Raw genomic sequence first — 22,072 nt, forward strand, 5'->3', positions numbered from 1 at the left:
CTCACACACACCATATGCCTGGGGTGTGCATGTGGTAGCAGTGGGCCAGTGTAGGCCTGGAGTGGAGGCGAGGCTGCCACGCTTCGGGGAGTGGATGCAGCTCCAGCCTGGCTGTGCTGTGCAGCATATGCCTCACACACACACCAAATGCCTGGGGTGTGCATGTGGTAGCAGGGGGCCACTGTAGGCCTGGAGTGGAGGCGAGGCTGCCACGCTTCGGGGAGTGGATGCAGCTCCAGCCTGGCTGTGCAGCAGATGCCTCACACACACACACCATATGCCTGGGGTGTGCATGTGGTAGCAGTGGGCCAGTGTAGGCCTGGAGTGGAGGCGAGGCTGCCACGCTTCGGGGAGTGGATGCAGCTCCAGCCTGGCTGTGCTGTGCAGCATATGCCTCACACACACACCAAATGCCTGGGGTGTGCATGTGGTAGCAGGGGGCCACTGTAGGCCTGGAGTGGAGGCGAGGCTGCCACGCTTCGGGGAGTGGATGCAGCTCCAGCCTGGCTGTGCAGCAGATGCCTCACACACACACACCATATGCCTGGGATGTGCATGTGGTAGCAGGGGGCCAGTGGAGGCGAGGCGAGGCTGCCACGCTTCGGGGAGTGGATGCAGCTCCAGCCTGGCTGTGCTGTGCTGTGCAGCAGATGCATCACACACACACACACACACACACACTGCATGTGGTGTGATGCTCATTAGCAGCACTAAAAGCCCCGCTCGGGTTCTTGGTAGAGGCCATGGAAACAGCAGGAGCGCAGCCGGCGCAGGTCCTGCGGGCTGGGGTAAATAAGGGCACTAGAAGAGACTGGCATTTCCTGATAAAGGCGCTGGCTGGCGCGGGCATCACATCGCGCTGGCGCCAGGCGAGTCCAGCCACCTGACCTGAGCTATGCCGCAAATCTGCAGGGGAACCAGCAATGCCTGCAGACAGAGCGCAACCTGGCGGGCTACCGACCTGCCCGGTGCGGTGTGTCACGGGGAGCTGCAATTTGGTGGGAGGCCTTGAGCGCCCCACCCCCCTTATGCTGCAGGGGGCGGGGAGGGGACACGTGCAGGTCTGCGAGCGGGCGATTGTAGACATGGGTAGCGCTGCCCTGGAATTCAGTAGCCCATTACCCGCCACCTCGCTCTTTATGCTGGACCAGGAGAGGGCCCCTTCCCTGGACTCCCGCACAAGGGGGGCGCCGCCTTTACACGCGCGCACTGAGCCCGTAAAAGGTGGCACGAGACGCAACCCCAGAGCGCGGCTCCACACTCCACATTCTCGGGATGGATGGATGGATGGCGCAGTTGGCAGGTCAGCGCTAGTAGGCCCAATAGTCTCCAGCTTTACCCTTTAGTTGCGCAGAGTTATTGTCTCCTGCAGGGCTTCCCATGCACTCACTAATGTTACCCCCCCCCCCCCACTGAAAGCTGCAGCCACGCCTGGCGTTTATTCCCCGGGGGGGATGAAACGCTTCCAAGGCTCCCACCTGCTCCCCAGCGCGCACACGCTCACATTCCTCAGGTGCGTGGACACTCCCTGCGTCATGGGCTTGCCTTTTGGGGTAGGTGGGGGTCTGCGCCGTGTAGATCGGCTCCCTTCCAAGGTGGGCAGTGGCGTGCAGCCCCAGCCCGGTAGTCTGAACCCCATGCATGCACGGTGTGCCCCCCACGCCAGGGACAAGGCACTTTGGGCGGGTTCCGATTAGCCCTGTGCAGGGACTGGCGGCGACACGTGCATCGCACATCCCCTCAAGCTGGGACCCAAGGTTACAGGACAGCTCCCCGACTCCCTGGAAGGGTGCAGCGCGAATGGGGGTCTACCATGGGGAGCAAGAGGCTGAGCAGACTCCTTGGGGCTCCTGGGCTGTCACCCGCCCCCACCCCCACCTCACAGGCGCGGGCATTCCTTGATGGCATCTCTGGTCTCACCCACACTGGAGATCTCCGCGTACCCGGAAGACCGGCCACCCAAAGCGCCATGGACGCTCTCGGTCATCCCACGGAACCCAGGAGCGTAACACGTGCACGGAACACGGGCTACACTAGGAGAAACCTACCCGACCTAGCCCTTCTCTGCTGCTCTCCTGGCAAACGGGCCCAAGCCCGTGCCACCCTCCTGAATAATACGAATGGGGAAGCCCACCAGGCTTCCCGCTGCTCGTTCAACAACCCCCTCCCCCACCCAAAGCACTAGCACAGAGTCCTGCTAGCCAGCCCCAACCAACCCAAACAGTGCAGTCGTATGCTCAACCTTCATGCAAACCACAAAGGACCCGAAAAGCACGGGGGCCACATTCACCTTGAAGGCCTTACACCTTTCTCAGCGAAGCAAGACAAGGGATGGGCACTACCTAGCTCCTAGTTACAGCCAACCGCTACCAGGAGCTACTTCTCATTCCCAGGGCAAGCAGTGGCATACAAGCATTGCAATGTTATCAACTGGACAAGTTTGGGAAATTCTATAAAGAGAACAACGGACACACACTTGGCGCATTTAAAGCATACTGAACAATCTAGTAAAGACAAAGTTTGCATGGTGCGGACAAGTTCGATTTCCCCAGCAGTAGCTCCTGCCCAACGGGTGAGGACCGATACCCGGGAGATGCTTCTTGCTCCCGGGCAACAAATCCTACCTTCAACCCCTGCCGAAGGACCAGCTGCATATTACTCCAGGAATACCGTGGCAGCGACCAGCAGGAGTACAGCCCCACTTCTGGCCATCCAGCACTGCTCCAACCCCGTAAAGCTCCCGCCCAAACCAAATGCAAAGCGACAATAGATCCATGCGCCCAAACGGGCAGATCCGCCCCGGACCACCTCCACACCTCTCCCTCACAAGGACCGGGATGATATTCTGGCATCGCTTCCACCACGACATACCGCCTCCCACCATCACGACACCGTTCTCAGGATCTGCCCTATGCCTCGCTCGAGCAGAGCGTCTCCACAGCATTAATGCCCCCACACTCCCCAAAGAACCCACTCTAGACCCAGAAGACCGACTACTGACCAAGCACTGGGTGGCCGTTCATTCAGAAGCCAATTGCCCACACGCGCCATAATGGGATTGAGCAAGTTGGCATTCTCTGTGGCTGCCAATCTATATTTGGCCAGAGATGTAGCATGGAAGCGCCCACCATCCAGGTCATAGACGACGCTTTCCAAATCATGGATAAGGGGCGTGGGGAGCATAGGGGGAATCTGGTTTTGGGGTCCACCTTGACCTCTACCAGTTTGCCTACTCGTAGAGCCAATTGGCTTCCAGGGCACAGTCTGCAACTGGTTCACCCGCCACCTTCTAGGACAGATGCCTTGCAGTCCAGATGCTTAACTTCCGATACGACCGCCACCTGCAGAGTCCCACAGGGATCATTACACACCCCCTCACTTCCCCCCCACCCCCCCAGTGATCTACTCTCTATCTGGAATCACTGTGCTCACTTCTCAACGACCCTCACATCTCACTTCAGCAATATGCTGCAGACGCTCACTTACAACTCAAAGGGAACTGGACTCAAGACCTTGCAACCCATCACCTTCATTCAATCCTGGATAATGGGCACCTACCTGTAACCCAACCCCAGCAAAACCAGTTCACCGTACAAGGCTGTTCATCTGACAGCAAGCCACTGTAGGGCAGCTGTAGGACATGCCCCTTGATTCACACCTCAGATGGCCCCATGACCACAATCGCTCAGGTTCTTTATTAGCAGCAATGTCTCCTTCCAGCAACATAGCAGCAAAAGCGCCCAAACGCCTGCTATCAGCTAGCACCCCCCGTTTTCAGAACCCCAATCCAGGCTCCTGTAACTGCACCCTCCTCACCGGCGTCCAGGCCACCCCTTACCACTGCATGCCTCAGACCAGGAAGAGCAGGCACGCGTATCACCTCTTTCCCCAGCCTAAGAGAAATACACTGACTAACCATCCCAGTCTCCATCATACAGCTATACTGCCTTAGCACGAGCCCGTCTAGCCACAAAACTCACAGGCTACGGCTGTACACGCTCCTCGGATCTGGACCCTTGCGAGGCTCCAGACTAAATAGAAAACCAGAAAATAGGCCTTCTTTTGCTACGGCCCAGCATACTGGAGCACCATCCATCCTGGCCGCAATCCGGAGTACACCACCTCTTCAGCTAATAAATAGGAGTCCCTTAGGTCCTGTAGTCCTACGTGTGCACCACCCCGGTAGTATGGGATAGCCAAGCTACAATATAACCTGTAACCTCTTCTTTTACCAACCTCTGTTAATGCCAGATTACTTTCACAGGGCTCTGTTGGTTCCTAGCTATGTTAGTACTATATAAACTCAAACCCAAAATACAAATACTCTACTCACATGCAATTGTCCCCAACGGTTTGCCTTTACCCAGCATGCATTGGTTCCTACCAAGCCTACTAGCCGGTTAGAAACAATCCTTAGCTGCCATATCAGAAAGGGCAGTCCTTCCCAGAGCATGGTCTCACACCAGGTCTGACAGCAGATTGAACACAAGGCGCTCCCACTTTCCGACTGATGTACATTATTGTAGGACAACCTGCGCCTCACCCATCAATTCAACAAGTTAGATCTATATGGCTTGTAATGAATCCCATGGAGTCCTCACTTGAACCCTACCTACAGTCTACTCCGAGGCAGCCAGGGGAAAGCAGCTGCTACCTGATCCTAACCCTGAGAATGGTACTAGCCGGGAGGATCGCCTGGGAGCAGAAGGGTCCCACGGGAATAGGAGTATTTGGCTTCCTCAGAGGGAGAGTTCCGGAATACTAGAGTACGTAATGTCAAAGTGACGTTTCCCTTCCCAAAGCTATCAATCTTGCTGCTTGGCAAAACGGTTATAATCAACATAGGAAACAGAACAGTAATACTCTGGCTTCTTATGAATTGGATTCTCCCTTAAAACTGAATCAATAATTTATCAAGAGTAAGACAAAGTTACACATTTATAGCAGCAAAAACTCTTGTAATCAACAGGAGAATGATAGATGTGGACATCCGAATAACAATATCTCAAATTCTGAAGTCAACGCTCCTTTAAATTCAAGCCACCCATTGAGTCCTTTTAAAACTATTTTTGAAGGAGTAATTAATGATAAGAGTGAAGTGAGTAAAGTTGAAGATCATTTACAGAACAAAATTAATCTTAACATTGGAGACTTCAAGTCCCACAATGCCCAAAGTACTAGGACGAGGAAGAGGGATTCAGATCCACTAAACTACAATATGCCGTCTAGCGATTGTCCTGACCGACACCAGAGCAGGACTTTCAAGTATATAAGACCCCCCCTCAGGTGCAGGCCACTAGCAGTAGGAGGTGGAGTGGTTGCAGAGACTCCACGTTGCAGTGGCAGCAGAAGAAGGGGACCAGACGCGGGAGCAGTCACTATTTCCACAAGAGATGACGGTCCCAAGAGGGTCTCTACCTTTGATGACCTTGTATGCAGAGGTTGCGCGGTGGGAAAAGCTTTCCCACTGGAGAGAGGCACTCCTTATCAGTTGTGATCCGTGCAGGCGAAACGGAGTGCTTCAGAAGCAAGGAATGCTCCTTTCCTGGCTAATGCAGGCCGCGGGTAGCAAAGCTGTTTCCAGTGCAGAAGTTGGTGGCGGATGCAGAAAACACTGTGGCAGCGGAGCGAGCAGACGCGTTTTCAGCAACCAGCAAGTTCACCACTGTTGGGTAACCCCCAGTACGCTCTGTAATCGCCTGCTGGCCAATAATACCCATTTTGAATACTGAACTAACATAAGGAAGCTGTAGTGGCTTGATAAGAACTTTGGGAACTGACAAGAAAGAAAAGGTTATAATGGTTACTATAAAGGCCAACGTTATTGCCAAAGCCAAGAGAGGGCAATACTGAAGCAAGTTAATTATAACTCTTAGGCCAGAGTGAAGAAGAGGCAATAGTTGGAAAATATCTCACAAAACATTGTCTAAGTCAAAGAAGAGCCAGCGTGAGAGAGACATTGTCAGCAGGACATTGATGTAACAGTGTGAAAACCAGAGTGACAGGAGAGAGGCCCTCCTGATAGAAAGCCTTTTGGAGGAGAAGAGTATAACCTGCGTTGCATGTGGCAAACACAAGAGTGGAACAAACAGCACCAATGTGCAGTAGTAGTACATTTTGATAGTGTGAAAAGTCAAACACTTTTCCAAATGTTTTAAAATAAACTTTACCTCAGAGGTACTTGTAGTAGTGTTAGGAGCTTTGTCCTGGCAGGTGAGTATACCAGCATTGGAACTTTTTAGTGGTAGTCCTGGCAGGCTACTGGACCAGGAAAAAGTCTTGTGCTTCAAGACTGAAGAAGCGGCAAGACCACTAAAGTACTTTGCCAACTGTTGTAGAATCCTCCTGACAAAACATTGTTGATACAGATGAAATTATTAAATTGTTTTGTTTCATAACAAGACAACGTTGTGTGGAACTCTTTGCTATAAGTGGATAAAGATTTTTCATCCAAATAAACTGTTGGTCAAAATCCAAGTGAAATACTTTAAGCAAGCAGAACTTTATAATCAGAACTTGGATACAAAATGGAACTCGTCTATTTTGAACTGTTGACTGAAAATCCTGCTTTTTATCTTGGGAAGGGGATCCAACCCAGGTTACAAGGATAAACAGTTTTTAGGTTTATGTTGGACATAACTTACTTCTGTTATATATGAATTACCATTCATTCCCTTATTGAGTTTGATGTATACTTTAAGTGTGAGGGACAGATTCCTTTTGTTAGAATGTTTCCTTTAGTTTATTTTGATATGCAGGGAAATCCTATTTAGGGTAGTGGGAGAAACCAAAGGGTGTCTCACCCCTCGTCCTCAGGAACTTGTCATCCACGTGGCCAGGACACAGCCATCACTTTTGGATCCAGTTCCTGGGGGTGGACCAGTGTGGGAGGATCACCTGCGGGTGAGGGGTCTTCGGGTAGTGGGGGTGAGGCAGTCGATGGTGAGACACGGTATCCCCCCCCTTTGTTGTTCATCTACCTGATTCTATTTTATAGGATTTTCCGAAGTCCCAATCCCCGCACCCTTTTTTCACAAACACTGGGCAGAGGAAAAGGATGACAGAGCACCCAGACTAACTCTCTCACATCGTACTGGACATGTCCCATTAAGCGGGTCAAGCAAAGTCATGCACTTTACACCAAGTGCATACACCCGATACCAGTTGGCTCTCCTCAACTCCTAAAGACACACTGAGCAAGGCGGAACATGAGCACAAGCAGAACCTCCGGAACAAGGGCACTGTAAAGACTGGAGGGGTTGGGGGTTATCTGTACTTCTGCCCTCTATATGGCAGAGCATAGGCACAGAGCACCCCATCCAAGGTTCCCTATTGTGTTAGCAATGGATGAGCACCCAAGGCTTAAGCTCTCAGGCAGTTATGCAGGCTGGTACCCAAGTACAGTGTAGTCCCCAAGCCCCCACAAAGGAATTTCCACACACTATGTTATGTGCCAACCCAGTTCTTTATATACAGATAAGGGTTAAGATGATATATACATCAATTAATAACACACTTTGTACTCAGGCAATTCTAATATGGCAAATCTCTACAATAGCTATGTGGTACCACACTCCGCTATAGACTCCTTTAAAATGCATCAACTGCTGACAGCTATAATGGCATGCAAATCCTGCAACAAAGTGCAACAGCACAGATCACAGGAAGGAAGGCAGGCAGGTTAGGTTACACAATGGCAGAATGCTTTCTCCAGCTACCTAATTGCAGTTCCGAGTGAGGATCCCTCCACCTGGGCAACCTGCAATAGAAGTATTAGCAGGCCCAGTACATAAATGGGAAAAAAGAAATAGTCCTTAGGCGCCCCTCTGCGAGAACGAACACGGCGCATTGACCTGTTCTTTGGGAAGGTACCCACTCGAGACTCAGCAGCCACACTTTAGCTCACTCTACCTTTCACAGATGGGAAATATCCATTTGCATATCAGTCTTTGTCCCGCCCACATCCCAAAGAACAGGTCAATGAGCCGTGTTAGTTCTCGCAGAGGGTCTTCTTCCAGCTGGGCTTCAAGGATAAGCAGTTTCAAGTTTCAACTTCAGCTTGTGAACAAATTGGGAAGAGGCCCCCAGACATACAAATCTGTCCCTCATTCACTCTGCCTGAGCCAGGCTCAGTCAGCCAATCACAGAGAAGGGAATTCATGCAGGCAGACAGGCAGCCAATCAGGCTCACAGGCATTCAGGCTATTTACTTCCACCCAGACACCCGTAGCGAGAAATGTGGATCAGGGCAAGCACCCAGCCTTTCAGCAAACCACATTGCATTCATGACAGTTTCAGGCAGGGCGGTCTCATTCATTGTGTCACACACAGAAGCCAGACACCCATAACAGATTGCATATTGGTCACACACTATTCACACAGGTCCCACCGCAAGGGTGTATCCACAACATACATTCACTGGGAAGGTTCCTGACAGTCTGGCCTGGACCCCACAATACCATATATATATTTTTTAATTAAATGTTTAATGGTTAATTCTCAATTGTTCACATGGAATCAAAGAAAGAATAAAAACCACCATTTACATTATCACTTGTCCTCTTACATACCCACCAAAATATACTCCTCACGAAAACACACAGTTTAAGAGCTTTAACATTCAAGTAGTAGCCGAATTAAAAATAATCCATTCCTATTTCATCCATTTAGCCATTGTCCTCATTAAAACCTGGCCTTAGCCGCTTGCCTATCCCGTTGCGTCCAATCGCAACCTCTAGACATTGCTTCACCCGTTTCTTCCACCCTCAATAGCTACAGAGCAACCATGTTTTCTCTAGGTTGGGATCTGTTAATGCGTACTCTAGCAATGACATCACCGCTATAGTGAGGCGTGGTCTCTTCCCCCATCAATATCCAATCCCACCACTCGAGAAGCGACATTGATAACATTTCTGGAGCAAACAATTTCAATCTTTCGATGCGCAGCCCAGATGGCGCCCTACAAGAGGTGGCCAGATGAGATATTGTCTTCACCAACCCCATAGTCCACAGTGCCTACATTCAGTTTCACTGGGGCCGATTATCCTTCACGAGAGCACGACCATTTTGGTGGCCAAAATATTGAGTCAACATCTATCCATTGGAGGTCTCAGCCTATCCTCATATCTCCCATTACATGTGACAATCCAGTCAATTTGCTGCAGTTTATTTAAATTTATTTTAACATCTGCGGATTTGTGATAAGCTCAATCTCAAACCCTTTCGCCATCAAAATTTGCTATATTTTTCCCCTCCACCTGATTAGTCCCCGATCACCCTTAAAGTTCTCTGTCTAAAGATATCCAAGAGGGCTATTCTGTCTACAAGCCTACATCTAGACAGCGTTAACGACTTTCAAAGCACTATTGATTCCAATGACTGTAGCCGTAGCTCGTGTCTCAGCGTAGTCATTGCCAGGGAATTGAGAAGCCTCAACATTTTCGCCAGAACAAGCCCTCAACACTTTCCACTGCATACTAAGCAGTGCCTCTGCTCCGTAAGTCAGAACAGGAGTAACGTTCTGCCGATAGAATGTCATAATCGGAGACAGGGAGACTTACAATATTTCCGGATCAGAGACTTACCCCGATTGCCCAAATTTGTAGTCTTCAATCTAAGCATTTCATAATGCGCTCTCTCATCTCCATTTTTGTTAATATTAGCCCCCCCATAACATGGTATTTACCACCTCCAACTTCTGTTTCCTAACGTACCAGTTAAAACCCTTTCTCGGTTTCCAGGCCGCAGCAGTCATAATAAGTATCTTGGATTTTTTAACATTAATTTTCATTTTGTTGGCCTCCAGGAATGAGTTTAATCCATCAATCCTTCGCTGGAGACCAATCGGGGTAAGATCCAAGAGAACTAAATCATCGGCATAGGTTATCCAGGGGATGTCTATGCCGTTGACCCTTGGGGGGGGGGGAGGCTCCAACTCCTCCTTGTGAGATTCCCAGGTCACAAAAATAGACTTAACAACAAAGGAGCTAACACGCACCCTTGCTTTAAACCGCAAACATTTTAAATTTTTTCCGTCAGGATACCAGCATCATTCAGTCGGACCTGCACAGAGGTGTGGTGTCAACATAAAGGGTCACGATTGCCTCCAAGAGGTGAGCGGGGCAGCCTAAACCTCTTTGTTTTTCCCATAAGAGTTCTAGATTGACACAGTCGAAGGCCTGCTCCAGGTCCATAACAGCCATATAGATGCTGGTCTTGGACTCGAGTGCCCTTTCTTTCAGAATGCCAAGTATGAAAAGGTTTTGTGATGTACTTTTATAAACCCAGCCTGCCTAGTTTTCCCGTTTGACTGGCCCATGTTTTAAGATCTCTCAGCAGAATAGTGGCAAAATGTTTTCCCAGTTAGTCAAGGAGGGCGATCGGGCGATAATTTCGAGGATCGCTCTGATCACCCTTCTTGTAAACCGGTACTATAATTGCTTCACGCCATGTCAAAGGCAGGCACTTTGTCCGGAGGATCTGGTCAAAGATCAACTTTGCCAAATTCCCCATGCCACCGGGTTATCCTTGAGCACTTTTCTTAGAGATACCATCAGGGCCTGCTGCCCTTGAGGAGCTCAATCTTCTTATCAGGAGCTCAAGCTCATCTTTATCAAACTTGCTGCCCCAATGGCCCCTATCTGCTCTTGAATCAATCTCCCCCAAGGTCCCAGTGCCTGCAAACAAAAAGATATAATGGGCTATCCATGCTGCCTCATTGACTTAACCAAGCAAACTACAGGATCTGAACTGGCCTCCATTGTTTATTATTTCCTAAAAGTTGCGGGTGTTATTTTGGCAGACCGCTTCCAGCATCACCTCCGCGTCTATCAGAGATCTTAGTGCTCTAGAGGCTGTTAGCCAGTTGCTAAACTTCAGTTTGTGCCGTTTTATCATTTCAAATCTATTCTGATTTAATGAGGATTCGATCATTCTTATATCTGCTCGCATTTCTTTCCTCTTGTTGACGATCATATGGCCGTAAGCATGCCTAGCTCTAATTTGACTCATTTTATTTGATCTCGGAGGGATTCTGTATTCTTTAAGGGTCCACCCATAACGTGGACTAGACAGATGACTTTTAGAGGCGTCTGCATAGTGAACAGCCATCGTTATCAATTTCTTTCCTTCCTATCCTTATACGATTTTTGACCCATTTAATTCCACCCGTGCCATCATTTTTCTGGGGCCAGGTTTCACACCTTCCATCAGTGAGATGGACACCAGATCGTGGTCACTTCAAGATTGTTTAATGATTTCAAATCTGGTAACCCTTTTTGCTAGACATAAAACAGTAATCTAAACAAGATCTGGGTTGGCCTCGAACCCAATAACAGGCACCAGGTATATCCTATAATGTCTGTCCGTTTGGCATGTGTAATGCACTGGCAGTGATTTGTTGAACCCACTGCTGTGCTCGTCTCTCTAGATGACACACTCCGTATAGCAACCACTATAATCTCTGCACAGACTTACATTCTTTGGCTCTCCCACGTCCAAGATTTGGTCAATCACATTCATTACTAGTTATACAAAGTTTAGCTTTTTGCACTTGTTGACCCTCCAATACACATTCAGCAATACCATTTCCTTTTTAAAGTCTCTCGCGAGAGCTTTATAATCTGAATGTAGATACTCACATTTTCCGTGCTCAACACAGTAAATCCTGCATCCACTTTAAGGAAAGTTAAAAGTCCTGAGTAAGGCCTGTCCAAAATGCCCTTTGCTGCAGGATTTAAATGGGGCTCATTACCATCACAGGCTGGTGTCAATCTAAGCCAAGTTTCCTGCAGACATAGGATGTCACACTGGCCCAATTCATTGAGCTTTATGCTGACCATGTATTCCACGAGCCAATGTGCAGGTCAGGTTTCTCCTCAATACGATCATTCGATTTGGAATTTTTGCTGGCCAACGCTCTGGCCAACAAATACCAGTTTGCTTCCATTAGGCCATTCTTTTCACCATCATTGGTCTTAAGGCCCAACTTCTTACAACGTTCCCGATTGTCCACTGAGAATTTTATTGGGAGTAGCCCCTCCTGTCCTAGACTACTTTGCTCACGAGAGCAGACCTCCCATTCACCTTTATCATTTTATCTTGTGAGTGACTAGGTTTGCCTCGTTTCAGATCTTCTTCTGATTACTTTTTATAGGTGGCAGTTGTTAGGGGTCTCAATATATGGGTCTTCCACCCAACAACCAGTCAGGGGAAGGGACAGAGTCAGGCTTCACAGGACTCTGGGAAAACAAGGGACCAGGCATTAGAAACCAAGAGGCCACAGGGACCATCTTGCCTTCTATCAAGAATCCACTGATTCCAATGGCAGGGCCTGGATATCCCCAAAATGGAGGATACACAGAGCTCCTGTCATATCAGCATGAAGCGACCACCAGCCCATATCCTGCTCTGTGGCCAACACACAGGTGCTCAAAAACATACACTAGGGGTACAGGGCTGTACCCCCCCATGGGAGCCAGAAGGGTATCCCAAGGGTCTCTATTCACCACAACCAAAAAGAGGAAGAGCTGCACTACCAGGAGTCACAACTGGACTCCTGTGCAGACAGAACAGACATAAGGGAGTACAGGACAATGACAATTGCATGGAGGCCCTTTCCCTCCAATGCATTTCCAAGCATCAAAGGCACACCTACTGGAGCAGAGCAATGGACCAAGTGACGAGAGCAACACGCCTTAATCACCAAGGGTTCCCTACATGAGGTTGTTGCCTCTTGCAGACCACAAAAGACATGTGGAGAAGGCCAGATTGCATTGTGTTCAAAAGGACGCCAGCGACACTCCCGGGTGAACGGCAGAGTTGGGGAGGGGAGGCCAAGCTTATGGTACTAACCTGGACTCGTGAATTGAAAATAGCAAAACAAGAAAGAAGCGCACACAGCCAGTGAGTTGTAAAGTGACTCGAGAGATCAGTGTGTGTTAAAGTGAATGAAGTAGCAACATTATATTACAAGTGAAGGCTGCACGCGTGTGGATGAGAAGCAAAGAAAGGCCGACCTGTGAATGAACTTTGAAGTAAAAAGCAGCTGTGAGATCAGCGATACTAAGAAACTGAGTGGTCCGGCAAAAGGAAGTAGCCCATATGAAAGTCGCTGTGAAAGGTACATTGTTTGAAATTATAAAGCAAACAGACAGCAAAAGCAAATTAAATGAGTCAAAGTGGTCCTGCGGTGGTCTGGTAAAAGCACCACACATTCAAAAGTCTTCGAAGGGGGTCTGGGCCTGATTGAGGGAGACAAAAAGTACAATGAACTTGGGGAAGGGAGCCACCCTTGCAAGTTTGTTGAACTGTAATGTGAGAGGTCCGAGCCCGGCAGAGGGGGACCTTTGTGAACTTTACGTTGGAAATACAATTTTGGAAAATCAAGAAAAAGACTACCATGGAAGGCCTGGTGGGACTCAATCCATGGTTTGGAACGGCTTAGAGTGTTAGAAACCGAGCCAGAGTGTGTCAGCTGCCTGCAGGTACAGCCTTACTCTGTGAGGTAACGTGAGGAGGAGAGCTGGTTCAACTACCTTTATTCTTTTGAACACTGATTTTTCCTTTTGCATACAGTTCTCCTTTTTCCACTTTTTGTATAAGAGACAGGGCAGGCATTAGGATTTGTTAGAATACGCCATTTTGATTTGACTGATGCCACGAGGACTGTTTTGTTTATCGTTTGATGGTCGAGACTGCTCCCATCTTAATTATAGGGCAAATTAGGAGTTTCTCCGACCCAAACATTTTTAATAAAGGTTTTACAAATTGTATCCATTGTGTCAGTGTCATACTTGTGATACCATGCCTTCCCTGCAGTAGGGATAGTGAGGCGTTTGTCAAACCCTTTAGAGATAATAAAATCTCAGTACAAACCTTTACCAAGTTGTCCGCCTCACATTTCTGACCCCTCACAGAGTCTGTATATGTCTTTTCACTGATTCCAACCCGCTTAAATGCCAATGAGTCCAAAAGAGATTGACCAAGCCACCTGGACCCCAGGTCACTGGTTGCTCAGTCTGTGTCGCTAGACATCTCCTAACTAAGTCCTGCTGAGTCTCAGCCTGCCTGATCGAATCCATGCAAGTCTCCCGGAAGAGCTGCCAAACCCGGTGTACCATCTGAAGACCTACTGAGGAGCAGCTTCTAGGGTGATGAATGATGGCAAGCCCTCTGGGGCCCATTGCATCCTCTCATCTGAAGGCTAGAGATCTGCATGACAGCGGGATCAGCATGCCAGAGAACCTGAGGAGATCCACCCACCAACCAATCCTGCCAAGAATCCCACCTGGGGGGTGCAAGCTGCAGTTTGAGGTCTTATGGACAGACCATTCCCACCAAGCCCTTTAAAGTCCCTGTGTGGAGACGAGCACTAGCTGTATGCGGAGGAGGCCTTTAAAACCACATAGCTCTAGGCTTCTGTATGCATACATGTAGCCTGGGCCCTATAGTTCCTCCATAATACGATACGAGAGGCGCTAGAAATTAAAAGCAACCATGGATCCCTTCTAGTGCTTTTGGATCCAGAATCATTAAGACCCAGTGGCTTTGACAGCACCACATGTCGCGGTGCCAGGAACATCAACTTTCTATACCAATGCCTTGCATTATAGGGACCCCTGCTATGTCCTAGAATAGCAGGTCACCCTAACTGACCCTCTTTGGAGGCAGCTCTTAGGAATTGTTGGCGTGTCTCTTTTTACCCTCTGCATGTGTTTTTCGTGTCTACGTTTTTAAAAAGGTAATAAACTCTTATATTTACTTCATCGTGTTATGCGTATCTTACTCATCTCATCAGCTTTCGTGGAGCAGCAGCCTGGCCGTTCAGCCTCGTAACCAAAGGCAAGCAAGGAGGCTCGGAGGGGCTACCCAAAGAAAAATGTCACAAATGTCATCAAACCACTTCACCTTCTAGAATCCTTTCTGTTGGCGAATGTTTATAACGCAGGGATGGGTAAAGCAAACTGCAAGGAGTTATTTCTGCTAGATAGTCGCTTTAAGGGTCCTCATTTGCCTCCTCAATGATCGTAGTAAGGGCAGAAATGTGCAGGGAGGAAGCTGGAGTTGGGCCCCCCCGGGAGTGCCACAGCTCCCCCCCCCCCCTCTACTCGCTACTGATGGTGCAAGGCAGACAAGCCTCCCCCGGGCCACCCATATCCCGACGATCTTCCCTCTGGGCTTGCTGTTCCAGGAACTATACACAATCTGGGCTGCCACCATTATAGTGGAAAAGGTGCTGACCAGAGCTTGTGCTTTGGCGGCCAGGTTTAGACAGAGGGGGAAAGTTTGGAATTGAAATTTATTTTTAAGTACTCCTCTTGAACATTACTGCATTTTAACATTGAGGGGAAACTGCAAACGGCCATCTTCAAACAACTGTTTGCTTGTGCGAGGTGAGGCTTCAGGCTTTGCGATGAAGGCTCTTTGCCTGCTGTGTAGTTCTGCCCGCATTCCCATCTTTCGCTTTCGGCGCGTTTGCCTTTTGGCATATGCAAGCATGTTTTAGGCTCCTGCTTTCTTAGGAACAGTGGCGCTAGCAGACCGAAGTCCTACTGTAAGGTAATTTGTGAATCTTTGAGGAGTGTATTCAACTTCATGAAATGTACCACATTATGCTGTCCACCCTGATAACACTACCAAGTAAAAAAAAAAAAAAAACGCAGTTTGTATGAAAGATGTGTGCTGTGTTCCAGCTGTGTAACATTGTTTCAGTAAGATTCCTTGCCCTGTCTGCGCAAAGATGCTTGGACAGCGGAAGGGTCGTGAGGAGGGCCAGCGTCAGGGCATTTCAACTTTTTCAACTGAAATGGTCCCCCCCCCCACACCTTCTCTGTGCTGCTGAGCAGAGATCAATAAATACGGCCCTTGATATTCTGCACAAACCTGTGTTGCTCAGCTAGGATTCTGTGACAGAAGCAACCATCTGAAAAAAGAAAGGCTGGGAAACTTTAAATGAGCATTTGGATAACAAAGACAGAGCTGCTCAAAGGTGCAGAAAGATCACAGACAGGTTTCGCCCTGCTTTCAGTGAGTGTGCGTGGAAATCAATGAAGTTCTGCGCGTGACTCACGTTATGCATCATCCAGGATAAAGCACGCCAGGGAAGCGACCACTGCATAAGAACAAGTTATAATCGCACATTGATCGACTGATTAGAGCAGGGAATATTACCGGCGGTGCGGGGGTATGCACTGCACCCCGTGCACCTCCAGCCCGCCCTGGTTATGACGTACGCAGAGAAGCGGGCATCTTTCCTGGCAGGGGCGCCCGCACTGTGCCCCAGGGAAGGATGCCCCAGGGAAGGATGCCCGAGAGCCAGTCAGCTCGGGAAGAAGCGACCCGCCCCCGTTCCCTCCTGGCACAGGTGGGAGCGCCCAGCGACATCACTGCCCGCCTTTGTCCAGTCCGTCTGCCTACCCCTCGGGGAGGACCAGGGTCTCCCCAGCGTCCAGGAGAAGGGGCAGGCCCCTCCCCGCCCGGCACACACGGGATGGGGTCCGCGCTGGATATCCACAGCGGGTAGGCGGTGGCCTCTGCGTGCACGGATTGCCACTTTCACACAGTGCGACCACAAGGCGGCACCTCTCCCTACACGAGGAGAGGTCACTAGCGACTGCCCTCCTCGCTCCCCATCCCCATCCTAATCCAACCCGGCCTCTCCCCGCTCAGGAAACCGCACGGGCAGGGTGCTCACGATGCGCCGTGTGACCCTGGGCACAAGGGACGCCGTATAGGCCATCACACGGGCAAACGGGGCGCGGTACAGACGGGAAGGCGGCCCTAGTGTAGCAGCACAATGCAGCCGACAACACCAGAAACGCAAAAGAACCGGAGCATCACGCGGAGACCACAGGGAAAAAACAAGCAACTGCCGCCCCCCCCCCCCCACACACACACACACACACACACACACACCTACCTCTCAGAGGCGCGGGGCAGCGGGGGGCACCTCCGTGGAGCTCCAGGCAGTCAAGGCTGCCCGCCCGCCTGCCTGGGCCCGGCAACCTCCTCCAGGCAATGCGGGCTGGCCACCGGTGTAGCGGATGCTGCAGGGGCCTGGCAACCACCTCCGGGATGCAGGGCGAGGGCCAGGCAATGCGGGCTGGCCACCGGTGTAGCGGATGCTGCGGGGGCCTGGCAACCACCTCCGGGATGCAGGGCGAGGGCCAGGCAATGCGGGCTGGCCACCGGTGTAGCGGATGCTGCGGGGGCCTGGCAACCACCTCCGGGATGCAGGGCGAGGGCCAGGCAATGCGGGCTGGCCACCGGTGTAGCGGATGCTGCGGGGGCCTGGCAACCACCTCCGGAGGTTGCAGGAGGACAAGGCTGTGCAGGCCGGAGAAGGGTGTAGAGGATGGAGGTGGGCGCTTGGCAACCACCTCCGGGATGCAGGCAGGCAGGCAAAAGGGACCGGCGCCTGACAACTGTCCCCAGGATGCAGGAGGACCACAATGCTGGCGTAGGAGGCTCCGGGTGCCCAGCAACCGCCCCTTAGGGATGTTGGCGGAGCGCAGAGGATGACAGCACTGCAGGGCGGGGGCCGGACGGATCAGCACAGAAGGAGGACCCAGCCCACTGCAGAGGACCTGGGAGGAGGGGGTGGGGAGCAGCTGCTGCTCACTCACCGGCCCCTCCCCAAAGAGCCAGGCCCATGCGGTCAGATGGTGCCAGCAGTCTGAGCTTCAGAGAAAATGCAGATTGATGGAGAACCTGCCAGCAGAAGTGCCCCGGACAAGGAGACTGGCTAATGCCTACACAAAGGGCCTGCCAGCACAAGTGCCTGGGTGTACAGGGCATGGAGGCTGGCTAATACCTACACAAAGCCTGCCAGCACAAGTGCCTGGGTGTACAGGGCATGGAGGCTGGCTAATACCTACACAAAGGACCTGCCAGAACAAGTGCCTGGGTGTACAGGGCATGGAGGCTTGCCATTTCCTACACAAAGGACCTGCCAGCACAAGTGCCTGGGTGTACAGGGCATGGAGGCTTGCCATTACCTACACAAAGGACCTGCCAGCACAAGTGCCTGGGTGTACAGGGCATGAAGGCTTGCCAATACCTACACAAAGGACCTGCCAGCACACGTGCCTGGGTGTACAGGGCATGGAGGCTGGCAAATACCTACACAAAGGACCTGCCAGCACACGTGCCTGGGTGTACAGGGCATAGAGGCTGGCTAATGCCTACAACAAGGGCCTGCCACCACTAGTGCCTGGGTGTACAGGGCATGGAGGCTGGCTAATGCCTACAAAAAGGACCTGCCAGCACACGTGCCTGGGTGTACAGGGCATGGAGGCTTGCCAATACCTACACAAAGGACCTGCCAGCACAGGTGCCTGGGTGTACAGGGCATGGAGGCTGGCTAATGCCTACAACAAGGGCCTGCCACCACTAGTGCCTGGGTGTACAGGGCATGGAGGCTGGCTAATGCCTACAAAAAGGACCTGCCAGCACACGTGCCTGGGTGTACAGGGCATGGAGGCTGGCTAATGCCTACAAAAAGGGCCTGCCAGCACTAGTGCCTGGGTGTACAGGGAATGGATTCTTGCCAATACCTACACAAAGGACCTGCCAGCACACGTGCCTGGGTGTACAGGGCATGGAGGCTGGCCAAACCTACACAAAGGACCCACCAGCAGAAGTATGAGGGTTCCTGAACACATATGTGAAGGGCCTGCCAGCTGACGTGTATGCGTGTATAGGACTAGCAGCGGATCTGGCAAAAAAATGATAGTAATCGGCCTAACCCCAGTTTCCTTCTTAAAACCCTGGATCGCGTAGCTTATGAACAAATAGCCAAGCATCGAAAAGCAGAACGGAAACGGCCCTTTTAGAGCTTAAATCTAAGCTTCTAGCGTGTATGGACAAACAGGAAGTTTCCCTGGTGATGCTACTAGATCTCTCGGCCACTTTCGTCCTGGTGGACCATTCATCATGTCCACCAGCTTGAAGGAGGTGGCCATCTTCTCCCCTCTAGCGGCCCAATGGATCTCCTCGTTTCTCGGCAACTGAGAAAGTAGGGTTTTCCTCAGGGAAGCAGAGCCGGCCCCCATTAATGTTGCCATGGGTGTACCACAGGGTGCGTGCACATCGCCCCGTCTATACATTAACTGCCCCCCTATTTGCCAAGTTGGCTCACGAGGGTGTGATATTTACACTACGCCGACGACACGCAATGTGTCATTCCTCTGGCCGGCAACTGTGAATTGGATACTACAGTGATTAACAAGGTCTATTCCCTAGTTGAGTCATGGATGATCTCTAATAAGTTAGCGCTTAATAGATAAAAAACAGAATTACTGGTGATCGGTCCTCCTCACATGATACAGAAATTAGGTCCCACCTAGGAGAATTTCTCATTAGGAGCAGTAAACATGTCCCCACCGAAAAAAGTGACAACTTTGGGGGTAGTGTTTGACCAGCACCTCTCCATGAAGCCACATGTAAGCAGTCTGGTTTCCTCCTGCGCCTAGTATATAAAGTTGCTTGCCCATCTTAGGCCGTTTATCGCAAAAGAACGCAGAAACTATTGCCAGAGAGATCATATGGGCAAAAGTGGATTACTGCTCTAGCCTCTTAATAGGCCTTGACAAAGCGATGTGCAAACTACAAGTATCCCAAAATGGAGCAGCAAGGGTGGTGAAGAGGCTTGGCCGTAGAGACCATGTCACGGCTGCAAGATGCGCATTGCATTCGTTACCAGTTGAATCAAGAATTCTCTTTCGCATCTGGACCATCACTCAGAAATGACTTAAGGGAAAAATGCTTTTTTGCCTACGAGAACTTCTGATCAATAAAACCATGCCAGATCACTAAGATCTAGTCATCAAAACTTTCTTACTATCCCAAGATGTAGGACGGTGAAGGTCGTTAAGGCTGCCTTCTATGCTATTGCCCCGAAGGCCTGGAGTGACCTCCCGTTAGAACTACGTTGCATCGAATCATTGGATATATTTAAAAAAGTTAGACTCATCCGTTTGCCTAGTTTAAGACATCAGCAATTCTAGGGCTTCTGCGTCCTTATTTGTTACTTGTTCCACCCTGAAGCCCAAGGGTAAATGGCAGTGCAATATAAATCTATTAAATTAAAGTATTTGACACAGACTGGTGAGTACATACATCAAGGACCCGAAAGAGTCATATGCACGGAGGCTGGTCAGTATATGCACCAAGGGACACTCAGAAGAGGTTTGCCTGTCTCCTAGGCACGGAGGCCAGTAAGTACATGCACCAAGGGACAGTCAGCAGAGGTTTCCCTGTGTCCTAGGCACGGAGGTCGGTCAGTACATGCACCAAGGGACAGTCAGCAGAGGTTTCCCTGTGTCCTAGGCACAGCGGCCAGTAAGTACATGCACCAAGGGACAGTCAGCAGAGGTTTCCCTGTGTCCTAGGCACAGCGGCCAGTAAGTACATGCACCAAGGGACAGTCAGCAGAGGTTTCCCTGTGTCCTAGGCACGGAGGCTGGTCAGTACATGCACCAAGGGACAGTCAGCAGAGGTTTCCCTGTGTCCTAGGCACGGAGGCTGGTCAGTACATGCACCAAGGGACAGTCAGCAGAGGTTTCCCTGTGTCCTAGGCACAGAGGCCAGTAAGTACATGCACCAAGGGACAGTCAGCAGTGAGTTCCCTGTGTCCTATGCACAGAGGCCAGTAAGTATGTACTGGGGAGACCCCCGGCCGGCCCATAGAGTCAGGGTTTGCTCCAAAGTACTTTAAGACAAGATAGCTGCACTTTTGAGATGGATGGGGGTGCAGGTTTTCTACTCCAACACCAATCAATAAGGACAACTCAATGGTTTGGCAAAGGGACTCCGTTTAATGACAAGTACAAAAAACAGGGAGTCATGGAAATTAACAGTGATGCGATAGTCTGTCTCGCTTCAACTCCGACAAACTTCATTCAAACAATAACATTGATACTCAAAACTCGTCACAATTGACGTGTAACACTTAAAACATGCAATTCTATTGGTTAGGAAAAGGTAACTTTAATATAGGTACTATATCTGTATATGGTAACGGAGTGAGAGGATTGGATAAACACTATCAGGTGGGTGTCTAAGCCCTTCCTTCCAACATTATTCTTGTAGACGTCACCAAGAGTATGCCGTCCCATTGGTTCTACTATCTATAGAACCCTAGATTATTTGGTCCATTGTGATTGGGTTGGTTTCAACCCCATGCATAAATCTCCACTTTACTTAGCAGCAGGCAGAATGGTCAGCCAGGTGCAGGGTGCCCCACGATTCACCCGGCCTTCCTTCAATCAATCATTACTTTAGTGGCTATGTGTCAATTAGTTGGCTGTGGTTGGCCTCGAAACTGTTATCTTCTTGTCAGGAAAAGTTATGATATCTCGGTCTGGGCGACTGCCAGGCGTAGCTGTGAACCTGCGTCTCTTCTTGCTCGAATGGTCATGTGCTGCTCACACCGTGAATCTGCCTAGTTTCCCTCAATGTGTGCATTTAGTTCTTATTCGGCTTGCCACCTGCCTATGCCTCCTTATCTCGGCCTTCCTGAGATAGGCTATTTTGTTCTTAAGTTTTGATTCCGCAAAACTACTGTTCGCTCCTTCTAGTGGTCAGACCATGGCTCTTTCCTGGCGCACGTTGCCTCTGCTGAGTTTCGATTCAGCCATCTCTTTGCGTTTTAGCTGGAATACGAATCCTGTCCGGTTTGGCCGCTAGTAACCTCAGTTGATTCTGCTTTTGTGTAAAGTGGACTTGCACTTATATAGTGTGCTTCGTTGAAGTAGATATGTATAGGTGGCGCTTGCCACAGTCTATCTTCTACTAAGCAAAGTAAGCCACACTGTTTTCTTAGCTTTCTTGCGGTTTCAAGCATATGTACAGGCGTTAGCTGGTTGAATGACTTCATCCTGCTCTACAGCTTATGTTTCTTTATATTTCAACATCGTCTCTCCTTCCAGGTTCACAATATCTTTCATGGCATTTCTTCTCTGTGTGTCATTTTTTGGTTCTGCACGTTAGTCCGGGCCCTTGTAACCTCACCATTCGTCTTCCATTAAGGCCTTTTGGGTTTCTTCCGGGAAAGTGTCTAGGCTATCTTCAT

General features: G+C 50.2%; 1 protein-coding gene across 5 annotated transcripts in view; it reads right to left on the reverse strand.

The window, feature by feature from the left end:
- Positions 1-22,072, reverse strand: part of KLC4 (kinesin light chain 4) — a 620,713-nt gene that overhangs the window by 528,713 nt on the left and 69,928 nt on the right. Inside the window, exon 1 of one of the 5 annotated variants that reach the window (XM_069608886.1) lies at positions 16,919-17,558. The exons of the other annotated variants lie outside the window; for them this stretch is intronic. The gene's annotated coding sequence lies outside the window, so the exon portion shown is untranslated. Of the gene's footprint in view, positions 1-16,918; positions 17,559-22,072 lie in introns of those variants that run through there. 5 annotated transcript variants of the gene reach the window in all.

Source organism: Ambystoma mexicanum, chromosome 4q (assembly GCF_040938575.1).
Source record: "Ambystoma mexicanum isolate Mex_15411 chromosome 4q, UKY_AmexF1_1, whole genome shotgun sequence".
Classification (NCBI taxonomy): domain Eukaryota; kingdom Metazoa; phylum Chordata; class Amphibia; order Caudata; family Ambystomatidae; genus Ambystoma; species Ambystoma mexicanum.